Consider the following 23510-nt stretch of genomic DNA (forward strand, 5'->3'; position numbering starts at 1 on the left):
GCCCAAAAGCTCCTGAATCTTCACAATCCTGGAACCTCACTGACATCCCTCCATAACCATCCAGAGAACTGAAGCATCATGACACCAGCTGGACCCAGTGGTGCAGCTGAGTTGCCAGCACTTTAGCCCATGCAGTGTCCTACACACTGGGAAAAGGGAGGTGCAGCCCACCAGGGAGGCTGCTGCTGGGACAAATGGAGACAAAGTGAATACTTCCTAGAGTCTGAGTGTTGCCTTCCAGGGGTCACAGCCACTGACAGCAAAGCCACATGCTCCTCCATCAGCAGGGCCACCATGTACATGCCTGCACCTTCAGTGGGTCAGGGAAATAGCCTACATGGACACCCTCCCTGAAAGCAGGTTCATACTGCCCAGTACCACCTCAGTCAGTGCCTGAGCAAGCTGTCTGGTGACCTGGGGATCGACCTACCCTATTGCCATTTTGGCATGCATGCATACTATCAGGAGGCCTAACAACAGACCCAGCAAGCCTGCTACCAGTGCCTGAGTGCTGCCTGCAGGCCTGAGATTCAACCTGTTTGTCTGCCACCACCAGCACCTGTGCACTTCTCCCAAAGGCCTAAGGATGGGCCCATCGGCCTGCAACTACCACCACCATCTACACCCACCCCCATGTAAAACCTGAGGGCCTGGGAACTGGCCTACTCAACCCACCACCACCATTGCTTGTGCTCCCACATACTGCCTGGGGGCCTGATAGTTGACTCACCACTGCTACTGCCATTTCTGACACCACACACACCACCTAGGGGCTCAAGGACCTTCTCACCTGCCTGAGTGTTGCCACCACTTTCAGCACCCAAGTAAGCTTCCTGGAGGCCCAAAGATAGGCCTGCCTGGTCCTGCTAACACCAGTGCTTGCATGCATCACCTATGATCCCAAGGATGGGCACATTTGTTCTGTTGACATCACCACTGGAGCACAAAGACTCACTCACCTGGTGTTCTTATTCTCAGCAAAACCTCACTGTGGCCTCCACTAACAAATGCAGCCTAAGCCATTGAGGAACTAAGAGACACTACTGATGTTGATTGTAGTTGAAGTAGTCATATGCAGAATACACTAATATGTACACCCAGAATAAAAACAAAGGTGCCCTACCTAACCAACATTGTGTCTGTGTGTACATATATTTGTATATATATACACACATATATATATATATATATATGGAATTATTTCCTTATGAAAGCTAATCTAAAAAACATTGTAAATATATATATATATATATAAATAAAATTATTTCCTTATGAAAGCTAATCCAAGAAAATGGAAGCTGTGAATAGATGTGTAGATATTAATATAACATAAGAAACAAGAGAAAACAAGAAAACATAACACTTCCAAAAGAACACAATAATTTTCAAGCAACAGATTTCAATAAAAAGAAATCATTAAATGCCCAAAAGAGAATTCAGAATGATGATATTAAGGAAGCTAAGTGAGACACAAGAGAACACAGATCAAATAGTACAAAGAAATTAGAAAAACAATTCATGATCTGAATGAAAAATTCAACAGAGATATATATCATAAAATGAACAAAGAAAGAAATCCTAGAACTGAGGAGTCCAAGGATTAAAATAAAAATACAATTGAGAGCTTCAACAATAGACTAGATCTAGCAGAAAAAATAATTTTTGTACTTGAAGACAGGTCTTTTGACATAATCTGATCAGATTTAAAAAAGTAATAAAATGAATGAACAGAATTCAAGTGATGTAAGGGACACCATAATATAACCAAATATTTAATTTTTAGGTATTCCAAAAGGAGAAGAGATGGAGAAGGATGTAGATAATCTATTTAACACAATAATATCTAGATACTTCTGAAGTCTTGAAAAATATATAGACACTCAGAGGAAACTCAAAGATCTTCAAATATATTGAATCCAAAAAGAGCTTCTCCAATCTGCATCATTGTCAAACTATCAAAAGTAAAAGACAAAATAATTTCTAAAAACAGCAATGGGAAAACATCAAGTCACATATAAGGGAATACTAATCAGTCAATCAATCAATAAATAAATAAAAGCAGATTTCTTGGCATAAACCTTACAAGCCAAGAGAGAATGAAATGACATATTCAGGGAGTTGAAAGAAAAAGCCTGACAGCCAATAATACTATGTCCAGCAAAGCTATTCTTCAAAGGTGAAAGAGAAATAAAGCCTTTCCCAGATAAGCAAAATCTGAGAAAATTCATCACCATCAGACTAGAGCTACAATCAATGTTTATGGGAATCTTACATCTGGAAGCAAAAGGACCAGATCTAACAATGTACATGAAAATATACAAAAAGATAAAACTCCCTGGTAGAGAAAACACAAATGTTAAAGAGAGGAGACTTAAATGTTAGCAATTAAAAAAAAAATCAAATAGCAATGATAACAAATAAGAGAGAAAGAAAGAAACAAAGTAAAATACAAGATAACCAACAAACAATGAAAAACAGAGAACAAGAATAAGTCCTCACCTACCAGTAATAACCTTGATATAAAGAACATAACTCAACTATATGCTGCCTACAAGAAACTTATTTCATCTATAAAGACACATATAAACTGAAAGTGAAGGGATGGGAAAAGATATTCCATGCAAATAAAAACCAAAAGCAAGAAAGAGTAGTTATACACATTTCAGATAAAACCAACATTAAGTCAAAAAAGATGAAGATCATAAATACATAATAACAAAGGGATCAATACAGCAAGAGGATATAACAATGCTAAATACACATGCATCCAACACTGGGACATCAAAGCAAATATTATTAGACCTTAAGAGAGAGATTTCACCACAACAATAGTTGGAGACTTCAGCACCCCACACTCATCACTGAACAGATCATCATGAAGACAGAAAATCAATAAGAAGACATTGAATTTAAACTGCACTATATACCAAACAGACATTTACAAAGTATTTTACCCCAAAGCTGAAGAATACACATTCCTTTCATCAGCACATGGAATGTTCTTCAGATTAACCACAAGTTAGCCCATAAAATAAGTCTCAATAAATTTTTAAAAATCAAAGTCATATCAAGTATTTTTTTAGAAATACAACTAGAAATAAATAAAAGAGGAACTCTGGAAACTGTATGAACACATGGAAATTAAACAACATGCTCCTAAAGGACACTGGGTCAATAAAAAAAATTAAAACTTTTTAAAAAATCTTGAAACAAATTAAAATGCAAATATAACACACCAAAACTTATGGAATATATCAAAAGCAGTGCTAAGAGAGAATTTTATAGTAAGAAATGTCTACATTTAAAAAGCAGAAATACTAACCTAACAATGCAACTCCGAGAACTAAAATAGCATGAAAAAGTTAAACTCAAAATTAGTATAAGAATAATAAAGATTAGAGCAGAATTAAAATAGAGACTAAAAAATTACAAAGAATCAAAAAAAATGAAAAGTTGTTTCTTAAAAAAAAAAATCAAACAAAATTGGTAAAATGCTAGCTAGACAAATCGAGAAAAAAAAGATAGAAGACCAAAATAAGCAAAACCAGAATGAAAAAGAAGGCATTATAACAGATACCACAGTAATACAAAGGTTCATCAGAAAATATAATAAACCATTATATACTAACAAACTGGAAAACCTAGAGGAAATTGATAAATTCCTGGACACATACAGCCCACCAAGATTAAACCAAAAAGAAATAGAAAACCTGAACAAACCAACAATAAATAATTAATCAAATCACTAATTTAAAAAATCTCCCATTAAAGAAAAGCCCAGGATTGAATGGCTTTACTGCTGAATTCTACCAAACCTAATAATGATAACTAATATTAATTCTTCTCAAACTTAATCCAAAAAGTGGAAGAGAAATATTTCAAACTCTGTGATGTGGGCATTTCCCTGATATCCAAACTAGAGAAGAACATAGCAGAAAAAGAAAACTACAGGCCAATATCCTGGACAAAAAGCATTTGATAAAATTCAACTATGTTTCATGATAAATACTCTCAACAAATTAGGAATAGAGGGAACATACCTCAACATAATAAAGGCTATGTGTGACAAAGCCAAAGCTAACATTATACTGAATAAGGAAAAGCTGAAAGCCTTTTCTCTAAGAACTAGAAGATAAGGATGCCTACTTTCATCATTCCTATTCAACATAGCACTATAAAATCTAGCCTGAGGAATCAGGCAAGAGAAAGAAATAAAAGACATTCATATTGAAAAAGAAGAAGTCAAATTGTTTTACTTTTGGAGATGAAATAATCATATATCTAGAGAAATGTAAAGATTCCACCAAAAACCTCTTAGAACTGATAATCGTATTGAGTATGGCTGCAGAATGCAAAATCAACATACAAAAATCAGTAGCATTTCTATACACAAGTGACAAACTAGCTGAAAAAAACTGAGAAAGAATATCATTTTAAATAGCTACAAAAAATACCTGGGAATAAATGTAACCCAGGAGGTGAAAGACCTCTACAAGGAAACCTACAAAACATCCATGAAAGATACTGAAGAGGACAAAACAAATGGAAAAACTTCCCATGCTCATGGATTGGAAGAAATGATATTGTTAAAATAACCATAACACCCAAGCAATCTATATGTTAAATGCAGTCTCTATCAAAATGTCAATGACATTCTTCACAGAAATAGAAAAAACAATTTGAAAATTTAGATGGAATCACAAAAGTCTGAATAGCCATAGCAATACTGAGTGAATGAACAAAGCTGGAGGCATCACACTAACTGATTTCAAAATATACCACAAAACTATAGTAACTAAAACAGCATGGTACTGGCATAAAAACAGTCACATAGACAAACAGAGAACTCAGAAATGAATCCAATGTTTACAGCTTACCAATTTTTGACTAAGGCATCAAGAATATAAAATGAAGAAAAGATACCCTCTTCAATAAGTGGTTCTGGGACAACTGAAAATTTATATGCAGGAGAACAAAACTAGACTCCTATCTATCACCATTTACAAAAATCAACTCAAAATGGATTGAAAACTTAAATGCAAGATCCAAAACTGTAAAACTACTAGAAGAAAACACAGGGGAAATGATTAAGGACTTTGGTCTGGGCAAATATTTTATGACTAAGACTTCAAAGGCACAGACAACACAAACAAAAATACACAAATGACTCTATATTAAACTAAAAACCTTCTTCAGGACAAAGGAAACAATGAACAGAGTAAGACGGCCTGTTGAATGAAAGAAAATATTTTCAAATTATTCATCTAACAAGATACTCATATCCAGAATATACAGAAACTCAAAAAACTCAATAGTAAAAATTTTAAAATATTACTAAAAATGGTCAGAGGGTCTGAACATACATTTCTCAAAAGAAGCATGCAAATAGCCCACAGGTATAGGAAGAAATTCTCAACATCACCAACCATCAAGGAAATGTAAATCAAAACTACAATGAAATATCATCTTACCCCAGTTAAAATGGCTATTTCAAAAAGACAAAAAAAAAATAGTGAATGATGATGAGGATGCAGTAACAGGGAACTCTTATTTATTTTCTTTTATTTTAAGTTTCAGGATACATGAGTAGGATATGAAGGTTTGTTGCATAGATAATTGTATGCCATGCTGATGTGCTGCGCCTATCAACTCATCACCTAGTTATTAAGCCAAGCATGCATTAGCTATTTTTCCTGATGTGCCCGCTGCCCTCCCTCCCCCCAACAGGACCTAGGGTGTGTTGTTCCTTTCCCTGTGTCTATGTGTTCACATCTTTCAGCTCCCACTTACAAGTGAGAACACGTGATGTTTGGTTCTCTGTTCCTGCATTAGTTTGCTGAGGATAACGACTTCCAGCTTTATCCATGTCTCTGCAAATGACATGAATTCATTCCTTTTTATGGCTGCATAGTATTCCATGGTGTACATGTACCACATTTTCTTTAGCCAGTCTATTATTGATGGGCATTTGGGTTGATTCCATGTTTTTGCTATTGTGAATAGTGCTACAGTAAACAGACAGGTTCATGTATCTCTGTAATATAATAATTTATATTTCTTTGAGTATATACCCAGTGATGGGATTTCTGGGTTCTGGGTCAAATGATATTTCTGGTTCTAGGTATCTGAGGAACCCCCACACAGTCTTCCACAATGGTTTAATTAATTTGCATTCCCACCAACAGCGTGAAAATGTTTGTATTTCTCTTCAGCCTTGCCTGCATCTGTTGTTTCTTGACTTAATAATCACCATTCTGATGTGTGAGATGGTATCTCATTGTGGTTTTGATTTTCATTTCTCTAATAATTAGTGATGTTCACCTTTTTTCATGTTTATTGACTGCACATATGTCTTCTTTCGATAAGTGTCTGTTCATGTCCTTTGCCTACTTTTTAATGGGTTTGTTTTTCTTGTAAGTCTGTGTAAGTTTCTTGCAGATTCTGGATATTAGACCTTTGTAAGATGGATAGATTGCAAAATTTTTCTCCCATTCTGTAGGTTTTCTGTTTACTCTGATGATAGCTTCTTTTGCTGTCTAGAAGTTCTTTAATTTGATCCCATTTGTCAATTTTTGCTTTTGTTGCAAATGCTTTTGACATCATGAAACTTTTGACTGTCCCTATGTCCTAAATGGTATTGCCTATGTTTTCTTCTAGGCTTTTTATAGTTTTGGGTTTTATATTTAAGTCTTTAATCTTGAGTTAATTTTTGTATAAGGTGTAAGGAAAGGGGTTCTGTTTCAATTTTCTGCATATGACCAGCACCATTTATTAAGTAGGAAATCCTTTCCCCATTGCTTGTTTTTATCAGGTTTGTCAAAGATCAGATGACTGTACATGTGTGGCATTATTTCTGACTTCTCTATTTTGTTCCACTGGTCTATGTGTCTGTTTATGTACCAGTACCATGTTATTTTGGTTACCGTTTCGTTGTAGTAGTTTGAAGTTGAGGAACATGATGCCTCTATCTTTGTCTTTCTGCTTAGGATTGTTTTGGCTATATGGGCTCTTTTTTTCATTCCAAATGAATTTTGAAATAGCTTTTTTCTAATTCAGTAAAGAATATCAATGGTAGTTTAATGGGAATAGCATTGAATCTATGAATTACTTTGGGTAGTATGGCCATTTTCATGATATTGATTCTATTTATGAGCATGGAATGGTTTTCCATTTGTTTATGTTCTCTGATTTCTTTGAGCCGTGGTTTGTAATTCTCCTTGAAGAGATCCTTCACTTCCCTTGTTAGCTGTATTCCTAGGTATTTTATTCTTTTTGTTGCAATTGCAAATGGAAGTTGATTCATTATTTGGCTCTCTGATTGTTTGCTGTTGGTGTATAGAATTGCTTGTGATTTTTGCATATTGATTTTTTATCCTGAGACTTTGCCACAGTTGCTTAACAGCTTAAGAAGCTTTTGGCCTGATATGATGGGGTTTTCTAGATATAGGATCATATTATCTGCAAACAGAGGTAATTTGCCTCCCTCTTTTAAAAGGAAACACTTATATACTGTTCTTGGGAATGTAAATAGTACAGGCACTATGGAAAATGGTATGGAGGTTTTCCAAAAAACTAAAAATAGAACTACCATATAATTCAATAATTCCACTACTGAACAGTTATCCAAAGGAAAGAAAATCAGTATATCAAAGGGATACCTACACCCCAGTGTTTTTGCAGCACTATTCACAATAGCTAAGATATGGAATCAACTTAAATGTTCATCAGTAGATAAATGGATTAAAAAATGTAGTAAATATACATGGTGGAATATTATTCAGCCATAAAAAAGAATGATATCCTGTGGTTTGTAGTAAAATTGATAGGACTGGAGGTCATTATGTTAAGTGAAATAGGCCACAGAAACAGAAACAAACTGATATGGTTTGGCTGTGTCCCCACCCAAATCTCATCTGAAATCATAGCTCCCACAGTCCTCACATGTCATGGGAGGAACCCACTGGGAGGTAATTGAATCATGCGGGTATGTTTTTCCCATGCTGCTCTCATGATAGTGAATAAGTTTCATGAGATCTGTTGGCTTTATGAAGGGCAGTTCCTCTGCACATGCTCTCTTTCCTGCCACCATGTAAGACATGTCTTGGCTCCTCCTGTGCCTTCTGCCATGACTGTGATGCCTTCTTTTCCATGTGAAACTGTGAGTACATTACATCTATTTTTCTTTAAAAATTACCCAGTCTTAGGTATTTCTTCATAGCAGTATGAAAATCAACTAATACAGTAAATATTGCATGTTGTCATTTATACGTGGGAGCTAAAAAAGTTGATGTTATGGAGGAAGAGAGGAGACAGAAAATTGCCAGAGGTTGTTGTTAGAGAAGTGGATGAAGAAAGTTTCATTAAGTTTTGTATGTTAAACATACAGTTAGGTAGAGAGAATAAGTTCTAACATTGGATAGCACATTAGAGTGACTATAGTTAACATCAACATATGATATATTTCAAAATGGCTAGAAGAAAACACTAAAGGGTTCCTAACACAAATAAAGGGTGTGTTAAAGGTGATGTCTATCCTAAATGCCCTGATTTGGTCATTACACATTGCATACATAATCAAAATATCACATGTACCCCACAAATATATACATATGTTATATATTAATTTTAAAAAAAGAAAGAAAATGCAAAGTCAAATAGCAATTTCAGCACTTGATGTATCCAGAGTACTTGCTGCCTATAATCCAAATACATAATTTATCCCCAAATAACAGCCAATATTCTCTGAGCCCTTACCATATCCTTCATGTTTTGCATATGTTCATTTACTCAATCTTCAGAATCACTCTGTGAGATAGATGCTATTTTTCTTCCATTCTTCGAGTTAAAGAAATGGAAGCAAAGAGAAGTGATATTCTCTAGTTTTAATAGCTAGTAAGTGATAAATATGGGATTCAAATCCAGTCAGTCTGGTTATAGAGCTTTTTTTTTTTTTTAACTTACTATGTTGCCTTTGTAAAAATTTATAAAACTAACTTTAAAGACACTACTCTGCACCACTACATGAAAAAGGAGAAATGGCTTCAGATGAGTTTTTGATTGCAGATTTATTTTTGTTTTGCTTGAGTTTCCTTACCTCCACCTTTACAATGATATCTATGTAAACCGATACCTGTGTAAAAATATAGGCAATGTCATGTTGGTACATGCCATTTCCAGATTTTGAGATAAATTGTGGTAATATCATTTTCCACATTTCTCAAAGAGGTGAATACTACAAAGTTAATTTTTGGCAAAGTAAACAAACAAAAAACAAAAATAAAAGATAATAAACCTTAAGGATTCAGTAAAGTATATAGGAAAAGAAGATTTAAAATATTTTCCACTGAATATATGGTAGAAACAAAAAATCCTATTTATTTATATTCTTATAAAATTCTCCCCATAACTCGTTAGATATGAGATATAAGTCTTCTGATCTTATGTTCTTGAGATCATTAAATTCAAGTACTGCCTATTTAATTGAGAACTGGGATTCAAGAAATATCCTGAGGGAATAGCAGAAACTTAAAACCTTGGTTCACAAGAATAAAAAAATTGTAGGCTTTCTTTACCTTTATTAACCACTAAAATACACAAATGCACACATGCATATATACATGTGTGTATGCACGTGTGTGTTTAGTAGAGAAATGTGCCTCCTCTTCTTTCAGGTTTCCCTTCCCAACCCTCTTTCCCAGAAACACTGGGACTACATGAGAACAGCCTTTATGTATATGATACTCAATACACCCTGCCCAAGTACACTGTATTGTATCCACGGAGTGGGCGTGCTACAAACTAGGGCTATATGATATTATCCATTGGTTCCCATCTTCCAAGATTAATGAAGAGACAGGATCTGCATTCAAAAAGATAAATAACTATAATACTAATGACATGCTAAATTCTAAATGAATGATGCTTACAACAAGAGTTGTAAAAGTCATGGATAGACTAATTTCTTACAGTTGGATTATAGCAAATAGGTATTAGTGATGGTAACAGAAGAAATGGAAAAAGTTGAATTTAGGTCCCTAATTGTTAGAGTCTTTTTAACTACACGAATGTTTTCCTCAGAAGAATGTTTTCTGAATTTTAAACAGCCTTTTTAATCTAATATTTTGTGGAGATTTTGAGGTTTAAATAGTTAATTTATCATAGTTTGTGCCAAATTTGGCATTATCATAGTTGAAATTAAAGCATTTCATTTTAAAAGAAGATTTTATTTTTGGTTGTGAAGTGGGAGCAAATTATTACAGGTTGTTCTTTGGAGCACAGAACAGGAGGAACAAAGAGAAAGCTTAAAGTGTCTAATGAAGCAAAAATTTCCATACCCTTTTGGTGAATGATATAAGAGCTGAGTAGAAAACTATGGTTTACTTTTCATAGTTGGGGCAAGATATTGAGAATTAGTGGAAAATTTGGGAAATATGGCTTTGCTCTAGAAATTCAATAATAAAACAGTGCTTAATAGTGATAATAATTAAATGTGTTGGAAACATAATGTGTACATCTGATCATTTACCAGGTCTTGAATATCACCGTTCTTAACAGCTTGGGTGGGAGTGAGGGCAGGGGAATGGAGTGAGGTTCTGACTGGAAAACAGCTGCCCAGATTTAATATAGGAATTTACTCTCTTATAATTATTTTAAAAAGTATATAAAAATGTAAAATCTACTTGTGCCTGGCTAATGTTACTATCATTTTACCTCAGAAAACTGCATCTATTAATTAGCATAAATTGTTGTATTTCTATTAAAAAGGAGACCAAACTACCTTGAACAATTAGATGTTTAGTTATATCTAATATGACAGGCTAGTCTAGAATGGTGGTGTATATTTTCTCTGTAACCTTTTAGGATGGTGGAATCCTTTCATCATGCGCCTCCATCATAATTTGCAAAGTTGAGATTTGCATTATTGGCTTAGAAACAGTCTTATTCATGGAAATAAGAGCCAAAATTCAGGACAGCCAATTTGGCTTCAAGTTAGCAATGATCCAGAATTTATACACATCATCTCCACTTATATCTCATTAGCTGAAACCTAGGAAGATTGGCACTTCTATATGTTTCAGCTGGGAACTTACTTAAGTGTCTAAAATAGTGCCTGGAACTTCATAAATAATCTGTAAGAGTTAGCTACTATTATTACTATGTTGAATATCGTTGTATCAAATCCCTTTTGCTGGAGAGTTGAAAATGTATCTGGGCAGTTGAATCAAGGGCTCAGTTTATTGTGACATTGAAAGATCTAAGGTAATTTTCCAAGACTGGACAACTGACCTTCCCCTTTCACTTCTGCTTTTCCAAGTCTTCCCCATCTATCCTTTCCCCTTTCAGCTTAGAACCCTTATAATCATCTTTGATTATTTTTTCCCACATCCCAAATGCAATCCACTAATCAATTCTATCTCTTTATCTTCAAACAATATTCAACATAATCTACCAGAATCAGTAAGGATTCATCACGTTATATATGAAAAACCCAGCCCGTCCCACTCAAGGGTAACCGAAATGCCTGTAAGAGAGAGAAGTTTAAGTATGCCATAAGACACATGCATCCAGAACAAATATGGGGAGCAGCAATGAATGCAGATGGTGAGTGATATGGTTTGGTTAATCCCCATTCAAATCTCATCTTGAATTCCCATATGTTGTGGGAGGCACGTGATGAGAGATAATTGAATCATGGCGGCAGGACTTTCTCATGCTGTTCTGGTGATAGTGAATAAGTCTCACAAGATCTGATGGTTTTAAAAATGGGAGTTTCTCTGCACAACCTCTCTTCTCTTGTCTGCCACCATGTGAGACATGCCTTTCGCCTTCCACTGTGATTGTGAGGCCTCCCAGCCATGTGGAATTAGAATCCAATAAACCTCTTTCATTTGTAAACTGCCCAATCTCTGGTATGTCTTTATCAGCAGCGTGACAATGGACCAATACAGTAAATTGGTACCAGGAGGGTGGGACACTGCTGTTGATACCCCAAAATGTGGAAGTGACTCTGGAGCTGGGTAACAGGCAGGGGTTGGAGCAGTTTGGAGGGCTCAGAAGAAGACAAGAAAATGTGGGAAAGTTTGGAACTCCCTAAGGACTTGTTTAATGACTTTGACCAAAAGCCTGATAGTGATATGGACAATGAAATCCAGACTGAGGTGGTCTCAAATGGGGATATGGAACTTTTTTGGAACTGGAGCAAAAGTTACTTGTTATAATTTAGCAAAGAGACTGGGAGCATTTTGCCCCTCCCTACAGATTTGTAAGCTTTGCACCTGAGAGAGATGATTTAGAGTAACTGGTGGGAGAAATTTCTAAGCAGCAAAGCATTCAAGAGTTAACTTGGGTGCTGTTAAAGGCATTCAGTTTTATAAGCGAAGCAGAGCATACAAGTTTAGAAAATGTGCAGCTCAAGAATGCAATATAAAAGAAAATCTCATTTTCTGAGAAGAAATTCAAGCTGGCTGTAGAAATTTGCATAACTAACAATGAACACAGTGTTAATCCCCAAGACAATGGGATACCTTGTCTTGGCATGACATCCAGGACCAAGATGTCCTATTATTGATAAAAAAGATGCTTCAGCACCACTTACCAAGATGGCTGAGATAAAGATGCCATCCTCCAGGTCACTGCCAACCTGCCCTCCCACAACATGGACTGGGCTGTGGTCCAGACCAACATGAGAGACTTCCAGACAGAACTCTGGAAGATACTGGTGTCTTTCATCGAGGTGGCGCAGAAGCTGTTAGCACTGGACCCTGATGCGGTGGAATTGTTTAAGAAGGCGAATGCTATGCTGGACGAGAAGGAGGATGAGCGTGTGGATGAGGCTGCCCTGTGGCAGCTCACGGAGATGGGCTTTCCCGAGACCAGGGCCATCAGGGCCCTTCAGCTGAACCACCTGTCGGTGCCTCAGGCCATGGAGTGGCTAACAGAACTCGGAGAAGATCCAACCACAGACACGCCTCTTCCAGGCCAAGCTCCCCCAGGGGCTCAGGGGGCTTCAGCAGCCGCAGCAGCCATCTCCGAGGCTGCCGCAGGAGCCAGCACCACTGCCGAGGAGGCCAGAGATGAGCTAACGGAAATCTTCAAGAGGATCTGGAGGAAAAGGGAGTTTCCGCCGATGCTTGGGCCATCGTTTCCCTGATGGAGATGGGGTTCGACAAGGAGGTGATATACTCCCTCAGAGTGAACAACAACCAGCAGAACGCTGCGAGTCAGTGGCTGCTGGGGGACCGGAAGCCCTCCCCAGAGGAGCTGGACAAGGGCATCGACCCCGACAGTCCTCTCAGGCCATCCTGGATAACCCAGTGGTATAGCTGGGCCTGACCCAACCCGAAAACATTCCTAGCATTTGAAGACATGCTGGAGAACCCATTGAACAGCACCCAGTGGGTGAATGATCCAGAAACGGGTCCGTCATGCTGCAGATCTCTAGAATCTCCCAGACGCTAAATCTCATGTAGGTGGCGCTGCTCCACTCGGCTGTCTGGCCACAGCAGCGCCCGGCGCAGCCCAAGACCGGACAGAGCGGACCTCGGCAGGAAACTCACTTCAGCTCCTCAGCCCTGGACTGTTGGAGGCGCTGTGGCTGCTCCTGCTCTCTGATCTGATTGCTTATAAACGTCGGTGACTGTAGTGCGTAAGGCCGTATTTTTAGCATCTGACAGGTGTTTACAAAAAAGTGGTTGTGGCCCCAGGAAGTGGAGTAATGGCTTCCTCCCGTGCTCCTCTGGGCTCTTGAGTTGCTACTTGAACTGCCCTCTAGACATTTGCTTGGAGAGTCCACGTGTTATTTAACGGAGACAGGTTTCAACTCAGAGTGTTAATGTTAAGCATGCTAATTTAGTCACTCACGAATGACTTTTCTTTAATAAATAAAGTCCCTTTTCAAAAAAAGAGAAAAAAAAAAAAAAAAAAAGACAGAGGCCTTCATGGCATCTCCTCCCATCACAGGCCCACCGACCTAGAAGGAAAAAGTGGTTTTGTGGGCCAGGCCCAGGGTCCCCATGCTGTGTGCGGTATAGGGACTTACTTGGTGCCCTGTGTCCCAGTCACTCCAGCCATGGCTGAAGGGGCCAACATATACCTCAGGCTAGGGCTTCAGAAGGTGCAAGCCTCAAGCCTTGGCAGCTTCCACATGGTGTTGAGGCTGCCAGTGCACAGAAGTCAAGAATTGGAGTTTGGGAACCTCTGCCTAGATTTCAGATGATGTATGGAAATGCCGGAATGTCCATGCAGAAGTTTGCTGCAGAAGCAGGGCTCTCGTGGAAAACCTCTGCTAAGGCAGTGAGGAAGAGAAATGTGAAGTCAGATGTCCCACACCAAGTCCCTACTGGGTTACTGCCTAGTGGAGCTATGAGAAGAGGGCTCCCATCCTCCACACCCCAGAATGGTAGATTCACCAATAGCTTGCACCCTGCACCTGGAAAAGCCACAGGCATGCGACACCAGCTTGTCAAAGCAGCTGGGAGGGAGGCTGTACCCTGCAAAGCTACAGGAACAGAGCTGCCCAAGGCCATGAGAACTAGCCTCTTGCATCAGCGTGATGACCTGGATGTGAGATATGGAGTCAAAGGAGATCATTTTGGAGCTATAAGATTTGACTTCCCTGCTAGATTTCAGACTTGCATGGAGCCTCTTTGTTTTGGCCAATTTCTCCCATTTGGAATGGCTGTATTTACACAATGCCTGTACCTCCATCATATCTAGGAAGTAACTAACTTGCTTTTGATTCTACAGGCTCATAGGCAAAAGCCTATGAGGTTGCCTTGTCTCAGATAAGACTTTGGACTATGGACTTTTGAGTTAATGCTGAAATGAATTAAGACTTTGCAGGACTGTTGGAAAGGTATGATTGGTTTTCAAATGTGAGGACATGACATTTGAGAGGAACTGGCATAGAATGGTATGGTTTGGCTGTGTCCCCACTAAAATCTCATGTTGCTGGCTAAAGACTTCCCTGATCAAAATATGTAAAACTGAGTCAATAGTAGAACCCACAAACTTCAAAAATTCAGTATAAACAAAAGCGCCTTTACATACACCTCTCTACTTGCAAATTCTATGAAGAGCACCTCCATGACTCACAACGACGACCAGTCCAGCTGGATACACTCCAGGCCTTGCATGATCAACAATCAGTAGCTGTCTGCCCCTTAGCCTCTCCTTTCCCAGCTCCTTTCTGTTCTGGTAGAAATAAGAAAAGAAAGAGTAAAACAATAAAGGCAATTTAGAAAAAGTTATATGCTTCTGCCTTTATTCTTAGTTTGTTTTTAGCTAGCCTTGGAATAAAACTGAAAAGAAGATTAAGATACTTTAATTTGGACTTTGAAATTCAATCCAAGTCAGAGAACTTTTCAGATATAGGGTATCAAGTTGCTGACTTTAGCATGCTAGAGTAGAATCAGGGGAATGTCCTGTTGACAAGTCCTCCCTAAACAAAATATCTCTGATCATTCTTTTAACAAGTAAGAGATTCAACTGGGTTAATAAATCCCTTTATAAAATTAAAAATCTTTATTAGAAGAATTACAGCTATCCAAAGCCCAGTGGAAAAAAAAAGCATTCATCTAATGAGCTTTCTGGTACTAGCTAGGTTTGCCACACTGATATAATGGGGAATTTTGATTGTATTGAGAGAGCTAGGACTAAGGGAGCAAATATAATTACATGGTTGGGTGGAGGATAGGGAAGGAGTGGCAAATACTGTGGGGCTTTGACCCACCCTGAGGGGCCATTGACCAGATGGAGCCACTGGTCAACAGGCAAAACAGGAGATAAGGAGAAGTTTCAGAAAGGTGGAAGTAGTTGTTTTAAGTCATCCTGGAGACATCCCTCTTTGTGCCACAAGAAACCTACTCTTGTAAATAGTTTATCAAAAATGCTAGTGACGTTTTAGGCAAGATTCTTTCTCAATTTCCCTATAATTTGAGAATCATTAGCTGAATAATTTCCATTATTTTCTTTATATGATGAGACATTTCTGATCTCCCTTAATTTCTATGCCAACAATGACCTGGGATTGTTGGTTATTCTTCCCAAAGGCTCTCTCATTAAGCACAGGACAGAACTGGAGAGAAGCTTGTTTCTGAAACATGAGGGGAGATTAAGAGAAGACTTTGAGCAGGTTTCAAATCCTGTGCGAGTGATTTTAACTAGATCAGGATAATAATGACTGAATCAAGAAGGTTTATTTAGATAATATAAATCTATGTAAAGCTAATTTCAAGATCCCTGCCTTCTGTGTTAGATTGTGTTTTATTTTAGGGTAACAAGCCTAGTTTGAAAAAAAGTTATAATAAAAACCGCATTTTGTGATAAAATAGATTCCTCAAGAAATAGAAGAAAATAGATTTAATTAATTCATTCACCCATTCATTCATTTATTGAAACAAACATCTTGAACTGGTCCTGGTTTCTCAACCAAATCAGTCAAAAATCATCAATACTAATTTAACTGAAATTGCCTCCTGAGCACAATGTTAAAATGTACACTTAGAGCCAGAGTACTGATGTGAATTTTTGCATTATAATTTCTTTCTTTTTTTTTTTTTTTTTGAGATGGAGTTTTGCTCTTGTTGCCCAGGCTGGAGTGCAGTGCCATAATCTCAGCTCACCGCAATCTTTGCCTCCCAGGTTCAAACGGTTCTTCTGCCTCAGCCTCCCAAGTAGCTGGGAGTACAGGCATGCACCACCATGCCCTGTTAATTTTGTATTTTTAGTAGAGATAGGATTTCTCCATGTTGGTCACGCTGATCTCGAACTCCCAACCTCAAGTGATCTGCCCACCTCCACCTCCCAAAGTGCTGGGATTACAGGTGAGCCACCCCACTCAGCCTGTCATTTCATTTTTCACTATTTTGTTATGTCTTCATTGCACGCTAGCTCTGGAAAATGTCTGGAAAGGTATATGCTAACTTTGGGATGGCAGTGAAGCCAGAATTTTGTGTACGTGAATGTGTGAGTGTGTGTGTATTTTGTGCGCCCTTTAGGTGAGAAATACAATTACAAGAACTTTGTGCTCAGGTGGCATCTCATGACTCATCACTCCATATCTAAATCAGCCCCCAAAGACATAAGGGCTCTTGCAAATCCTGGAAATACCCTTCTAATACTTACTTACCCCTAATCTCCTGTTTCGGTTCCTATATGCAGCACTGCTCTGTTTCAGAAACAAATCATTTTTCATTATAATTCAGAAGTACTCAGGTCCCCAAACGAACCTGAGATTTCAGCTATTCAGCAAAATTTTTATTTGCAAAGCACATGCCTGCTAGCCTGTGAGATTGCAGTTGCTATTCAAATGAATGTTGGCAACATTTCATTGTGGGGGTCAATTATGGGCATTTACCATGATGACATAATAACAACTGCAAAAATGGGAAAGCTAAAGGAGGGTTATTATTACTGTTTGTGAAGTCTGGGTTCCAGATGTTCCTGCCAGGAGAGAGAAACGCTGGCATGCAGAGATAGCTGACAACATTGCTAACCATTCAAGTCGCCATGAGACTGAACAATTTACAAGATAGGGTTGTAACAGGAGGCTAAAGCTGGTACTCAGGTTGCCCTGCCTCCCTCACCTTGAACTGCAAGGCATTTCCTTCATGGCATGTCATGTCATACAGAAACAACCCTGCACTGCACCCTAGCCCCGGGACAAAAGAGAAAGAAGAAATACAGGCAGTGAATTTGCCCAGAGAGATGGGCCAACAACCAGTGTCATTCTCTGATATATAGCTGAGGAGGAATTTATCTCCAACTAGTATAGGATTGGGGGGCTCATAAAACTTATAGCTTCAACCCAATGAAATAAGGTTAGTAAAATACATAAACTCTGATAACAGCACCGTGAAGTATGCCTCTAGTCACCTGCAATTCACCAATGGCTTCATGATAGATATTCTCAGCACCTGGTTGTTTCTTGTCAGCTGTGACCAGTGTGTACCTTTCAGCAAAGTTCATCCTCCTTCCCTCCCCCAACCTCTCTTTTTTTCTACCCCGGGCAGAGGTCTAGTACTAGGCTAGTAGAGGGCTTTCTGATTGCAGAGATGCTTAGCAGATCCTATAGCAGATTTCTTGAGTGACGCTATATAATGATAGCAAGCACCAGCATGAGACAAAAGCACAGTACTTGTCAAATAAAAAAATACAGCAGTAGTTGAATAGATGAATAGGTAATAAAAAAACTTCCAGCTGTAAAAAAATTCAGCTCTTATGATGCCTGTTTTCTTTAAAAAAAATGGAGAAAAAAAATCACAGTAGGCAGAAACTCCATTTTTTTTACACGTCATACTTCTGTCAGTGTGATGTTGAACAAGTACCATTAATCAAGAGCGCTGTTATTCATTAGGCACGGTGATGTGCTTGAACTGTTACTTTAGTATCATTGTTCAAAGCCTCTGGAACAGCCTTAAAGACTATGGGAAAAATTTATAGCTGTAGTTTACAGCCAAGACTGTAAAAAACTTTCCTACTATTAAACAAATATTAAACATGGTAATAATAGTAATAGTATCTTGTATTTATACAGTGACTGTCTGAGAAACTCAAATTACTCAACAAATAGTACGTAATATAGTCATTGTCAACAACATCCTTTTGCATAAAGTTAGGGGAAGGTAGTATTATTCTCTTTGCTATTGGGCCAATAGCATGTTCTCTGTGTTTACAGTTATCTCTGATGGAGGGGAAGTGGCAGACAGGAAGGAGGATGGGGATATGGTGTATGAGTGGTGCGGTGGTGAGTGGATTGAAGGGTTTTGTGTATCTTTTGAAGTACTAACCCAAAAGATTTTTTTTTTTTTTGCTATGTAATGGTTGTAAGAGATTTGGATAAACATGATAGTTAATCCAGTCTCTCCAGGCATCAGAAATTAATTATAGCATATTCTAATCAGAATGCACTCCTGAGGAAATTAACTTGATGTACTCTGCCTGCTGAGAGGAGGAAGAGCCCTGAGGCTCTTTGGCAGGTTTTCTGACATCCCAAAGCTGACACGCTCATGCTGCTTCTCTGAGTGACAGGTTCCTGGCCCTGCCCACCTACCCACAGCTGATTGAACTAGGGTGGGCCAATCAGATTCCTTTACCTGGGCATTTAGAAATGGATTGCGGGAAATCCAATGAGTTTAACAAACTTCTGAACTGGAAGGTTACTTAAAGACAGTCCTCCAATAACTCTATTTGACCCATCTGAAAAATAAACAAAAGAGAAGAGGAGGGAGAGCTTTGGTTCCTAAAGAATGTTCTGTTTCTCTCCTAGTCAGAATCATTTCAGGCTCTATAGCCCATCCCTGATTCTTTACAGTAAATATCCATTCAGCTTAAGTGTTTTTCTTTTATTCCTGAACAAATATATGGTCTGTAACTAAGACAGAAAATATCCCAAGATAACCACACTCAGAAGACTTTCTCAAAGTAAACGACAGACCATCTGCACAGAAAAGGCCCTTCAGAGTATTTTATTTGGATGGTCCTTGGCCTCCACATATCGAAATGCCTTTTGTGGGAAGTTCAACAGCAGAGACCATTTAGTGAAGTTGACAATTTCAACTCTAAAGAGTGACATTTTGCTTTGTGTTTTATTTTCTATTTCCTTCTCTTTAAATCTGATCCTATTTTGTTTAATTAATTGTACCCTCTGCACATTAGTGGGGTTTTTTGATTTTAAAAAGGCAATAACTTTTAAAAGCTTGGAGAACATCAACTTGTCTTGGTGAATCACTTTGACAAAAAGACAGGCACAACAAAAATCTCAACACTTGCCACTTGAGTCAGACTCTTCAGCCTGAGGTGAACACCAGAAGTATGTTGAATTGTTAAGAAAATTATTTGAATGCAATATTGCACCTCAAAATAATTCTTGCTCTCCTGCCATAAGGAAAAGGAACTCCATTCTAGTACTAGTACATTTCCCCCATTCCCAAAGCATTTTTATACTCACATCTACGTAACAGAATGGAAAAATGGGCATAATGTTCAGAGCAGAGAAACAGCAGTGTTCATAATAATAAATGAGCAATAATGAGGCATTTTGTGAATTCTCCAGGAGAGTGGACCTGCCAAATCAGTGACCCTGAGGGTCTGCCTAGAGGCTGCTGCATGTAGGCCAAAGACTTTGGAGTCAGACAGACCTTCCCAGCTTTTTAAAAGAATGTCTTTGAATAGGGAATTTATGCTTTCTGAGGCTGTCTCCTTGTCTTTCTTACTTGTAAAATGGAGTTATCAATAGCTACTATGTAGGTTGTTGCAACAATGAAATGAAATTATGTTTATAAAATACCAGGCACTTAGAAGCTGAAAGGAGAATTCTACATATTTTGGGAGCAATTTATAATTTCAAATCTTCAGTACCATGACTCAGATGCCCTAGTGAGTATATGATGATATTGAAATTCAGCATTTTCTCTAGATTAGAAAAAATATTTTAAATTTAATGATTAAGTCTCAAAATAGCTCCAAATGAAATTAATGACTCCATGCATTTTGTTACTAAAATAACTGAAGTGTCTCATAAGGTTGCTTCCACCTGAAATTCCTCAGCATGCAAACTGATGATGCTAAAGATAACCCAACTTAATGGGCAGTGTAGAGACTTCTCTGCACACTCTTGTTTTACAAAGCTCCACCTGCTGCACAATTAAAATGATACTTTAAGATGAAAGGAACTGCTTTCATCATTGACCAGGGCAGCTATATTCTGAAGTGGCTTCAGCAGTTTATGAATGCTGAGAGCAAACAATTCCAAGGGTCTCCCAAAGGACTGAAACTACAAGCAGAATAAAGCCTCCTGTCTGTAGTGCTGCAAGTATTCAGGCTCTTATTCAGATAACCTGAAATATTACAGGATGGGATTTTTTTTTGCAGTAGAAATGGCATAACTCTTTAGTATAAGTTAAGTTGAATGTATTCATATTCCAAAAAAGTTCACTGTGTCTCTGAATTTAGAATGTAAGTTCCCAAAGAAAGCCTGCTAAAACCATCTCTTTAGGAATTTTGATGGAATTTTATTACTTCATTAATTATATTCATTTATTCAATAAGTGTTTTTAAAAATCTATACTTCGGATAGTAATGATACAGTGCTGCATAATGCTGACTTGGTCTTGTCCTCCCGGAGCAAGAGATCTCCCTTTCCTTGTCACTTAAGCCTGTGGTCTCTAATTTTACCACTAATAATCCACAGTTGTTACCCCTGAACTTTAATTTCCCTTCTGACCCTGGGAATGGGTATGAATTTTTGTTGAAAATAATGGTATTTAGAATAAATTCTAAACTTGCTAGCAAGGCTTACAGAGCTGTTTATGATGTCTCTCCAAAGCTCATGCCTTGTAACTTGCTCCAACTCCACAGTAATCGAACCTAACTACTTGCAGTTCTTCCTAGTGAGCCTCCCCTTTCCCTTTCCTCTTTCTCTCTCTCTCAGTCTTCTGTGGTCTACGTAAGCTGTCACTGCTATCCAGAATTTCCTTTGTGACACTGAAGACATACAAAACATATCTCATACTGAGTCAGTGTGCCTACAAACCAAGGTGTCATCACCTTGAGATGGAAGGACCTCTAGAAATCTCAAAGGAAGTACTTAAAGCAGGGGACGAGAGGAAGACATTGATGGTGTCAGGGTTGTCATCAAGAACCAAGGTGGGGGCCTGGTCAGCAGAAAAATTGGCACAACTCTCCAAAACAATGGTTGGGCATATCCCACTTCAGAGCAACATTGCTCTAACCTTGGGCCAACTCCTCTAAATCAGAATCTATGAGCTCAGCTATCGGTCAGAAAGAACTGACAGTGAAAGTTGCATGAAAATACTTGAGGCCCTCTCCTGCTGCCACAGAATTTAAAAACTTCCTTTGACCAGACAGACAACCCTTGGGAAAGCAAGGAGGAGAAGAAAAGACTATCCATGTCCATTGTAATGCACCCCTCTCTTTGTCTAGCAATCAATCAAAAAACATAATTGAATTGACAAGAAATTTTTAAATTTTAAAACAATAGGTTTTCTACTGAATAAAATATAAGCCTCATCTGGGGGACATAGTAAGAGTTTGTATCTACAAAAAATCAAAAGAAAAAAAATAATAATGGTGGCACACACCTGTAATCCTAGCTACTTGAGAGACTGAGGTGAGGGAATCATTTGAGCTGTAATCATACCACTGTACTCCAGCCTGGGCAACAAAGTGAGATGTCCATCAAGTAAACAAAAAGAAGCACCAGCACATGATAAAATCAGCTAAAAAGATGTATGTGTGTGTGGACAGTGAGTGCCGTGTAGCATGTATATGTTGATTCTACTACACATTTAAGTCTATTCTACTAATTTGGACTTAGCATGTGTTTTGCAATGTTGTATCCACTTAACTTCTCAAATAGATTTACAATCTTGGAAAAAATTATATTTTACCTCTTGGCATCCTCTGATTCTGACAATGTCCTATACAAAGTAAGTTCTCAATCTAATAATAAGCCAGTTCATATCCATGTCATTACAGTAACAGAAGATTACATGCTACACTAAGTCTGTGAGAATAGAAAGGGTAATGGCAGGGGTGTTGACTGCACTTGCTTTTCCAAGTTGAAGTTTTCTTGAGAGAGGTGAGCCATCAATGAAAGGAATGAAGAATATGGGAAAATCAAGCTGTCCATGATAAAATGCTAAGGTATGAGAAGTTTAGCAGCAAGGCAAGAACAAAATGTCCTTGGGAACTGTCTTGAAGATCAAAGAAGTTAGGTCTAACAAAAAATAATGCCATTATTTCGGGAAGTATGATGGTTACTGTCACGATACTGAAAGTCATGCATTGTGTCCCAGGGACAGAGAGGTTTCTTGGCTTAGGAAAAAAATGACCAACATGCCCAAGAATAGGAGACGCACTTGGTAAAAATATTTAGGATGATTAAAAAGAAAAGAAAAAAGAAGTAGGGACAATTTCTAAGAAAAGGATAGAAGATGATCCAAGATGGCTGAATAGGAACAGCACTGGACTGCAGTTCCCAGCGAGAACACAGAGGGTGAGTGATAACCACATTTCCAAATGAGGTTTTACTGCCCACAGACCAGGAGAATCCTGGGTGAAAAAGTACCACAAGTCTCCAGCAGGGCTGTTTCAGCTGGTGAAGTGGGTCTCCATACAAAAACTCACACAAATCTGGGCAGCAGTTTCAACTGGCACCCGGAACACCTGGGAGACAGAGTTGCCCATTCAACTGAGAAAAAGGGGGCTGAAACAGGGAGCCAGGAGATCTGGCTTGGCGAGTTCCACTCCTACAAAGACCAGCAATCTGAAATGCTCTTGACTGAGAGTTTCACAGCAAGCACAGTTGGACCCAGGAAGGTCTAGCTCTGTGAGAGGAAGGGCATCCGCCATTACCAAGGCAGTCCATCACTACCAAGGCAGTCCACAATTACTGAGGCTGTCCACCATTACTGAGGCAGACTGCCATTACTGAGGCAGTTCTAACTATACCTCTATAAACAAAACCACAAGGAAGTTCACATAGCAGC

The 23510-nt window shown here is 38.3% G+C and overlaps 1 pseudogene across 1 annotated transcript; it reads left to right on the forward strand.

The window, feature by feature from the left end:
- The first annotated feature begins 11558 nt into the window (after positions 1 to 11558).
- On the forward strand, positions 11559 to 13895 carry LOC116556596 (annotated as a pseudogene). The gene is made up of 2 exons (XR_004271093.1): positions 11559 to 11601; positions 12609 to 13895. The product of XR_004271093.1 is annotated as a ubiquitin-associated domain-containing protein 1 pseudogene (transcript).
- The last annotated feature ends 9615 nt before the right edge of the window (positions 13896 to 23510 follow it).

The sequence above is a fragment of the Sapajus apella genome, unplaced genomic scaffold, assembly GCF_009761245.1.
Source record: "Sapajus apella isolate SASKATOON/1434 unplaced genomic scaffold, GSC_monkey_1.0 scaffold1, whole genome shotgun sequence".
Classification (NCBI taxonomy): Eukaryota; Metazoa; Chordata; class Mammalia; order Primates; family Cebidae; genus Sapajus; species Sapajus apella.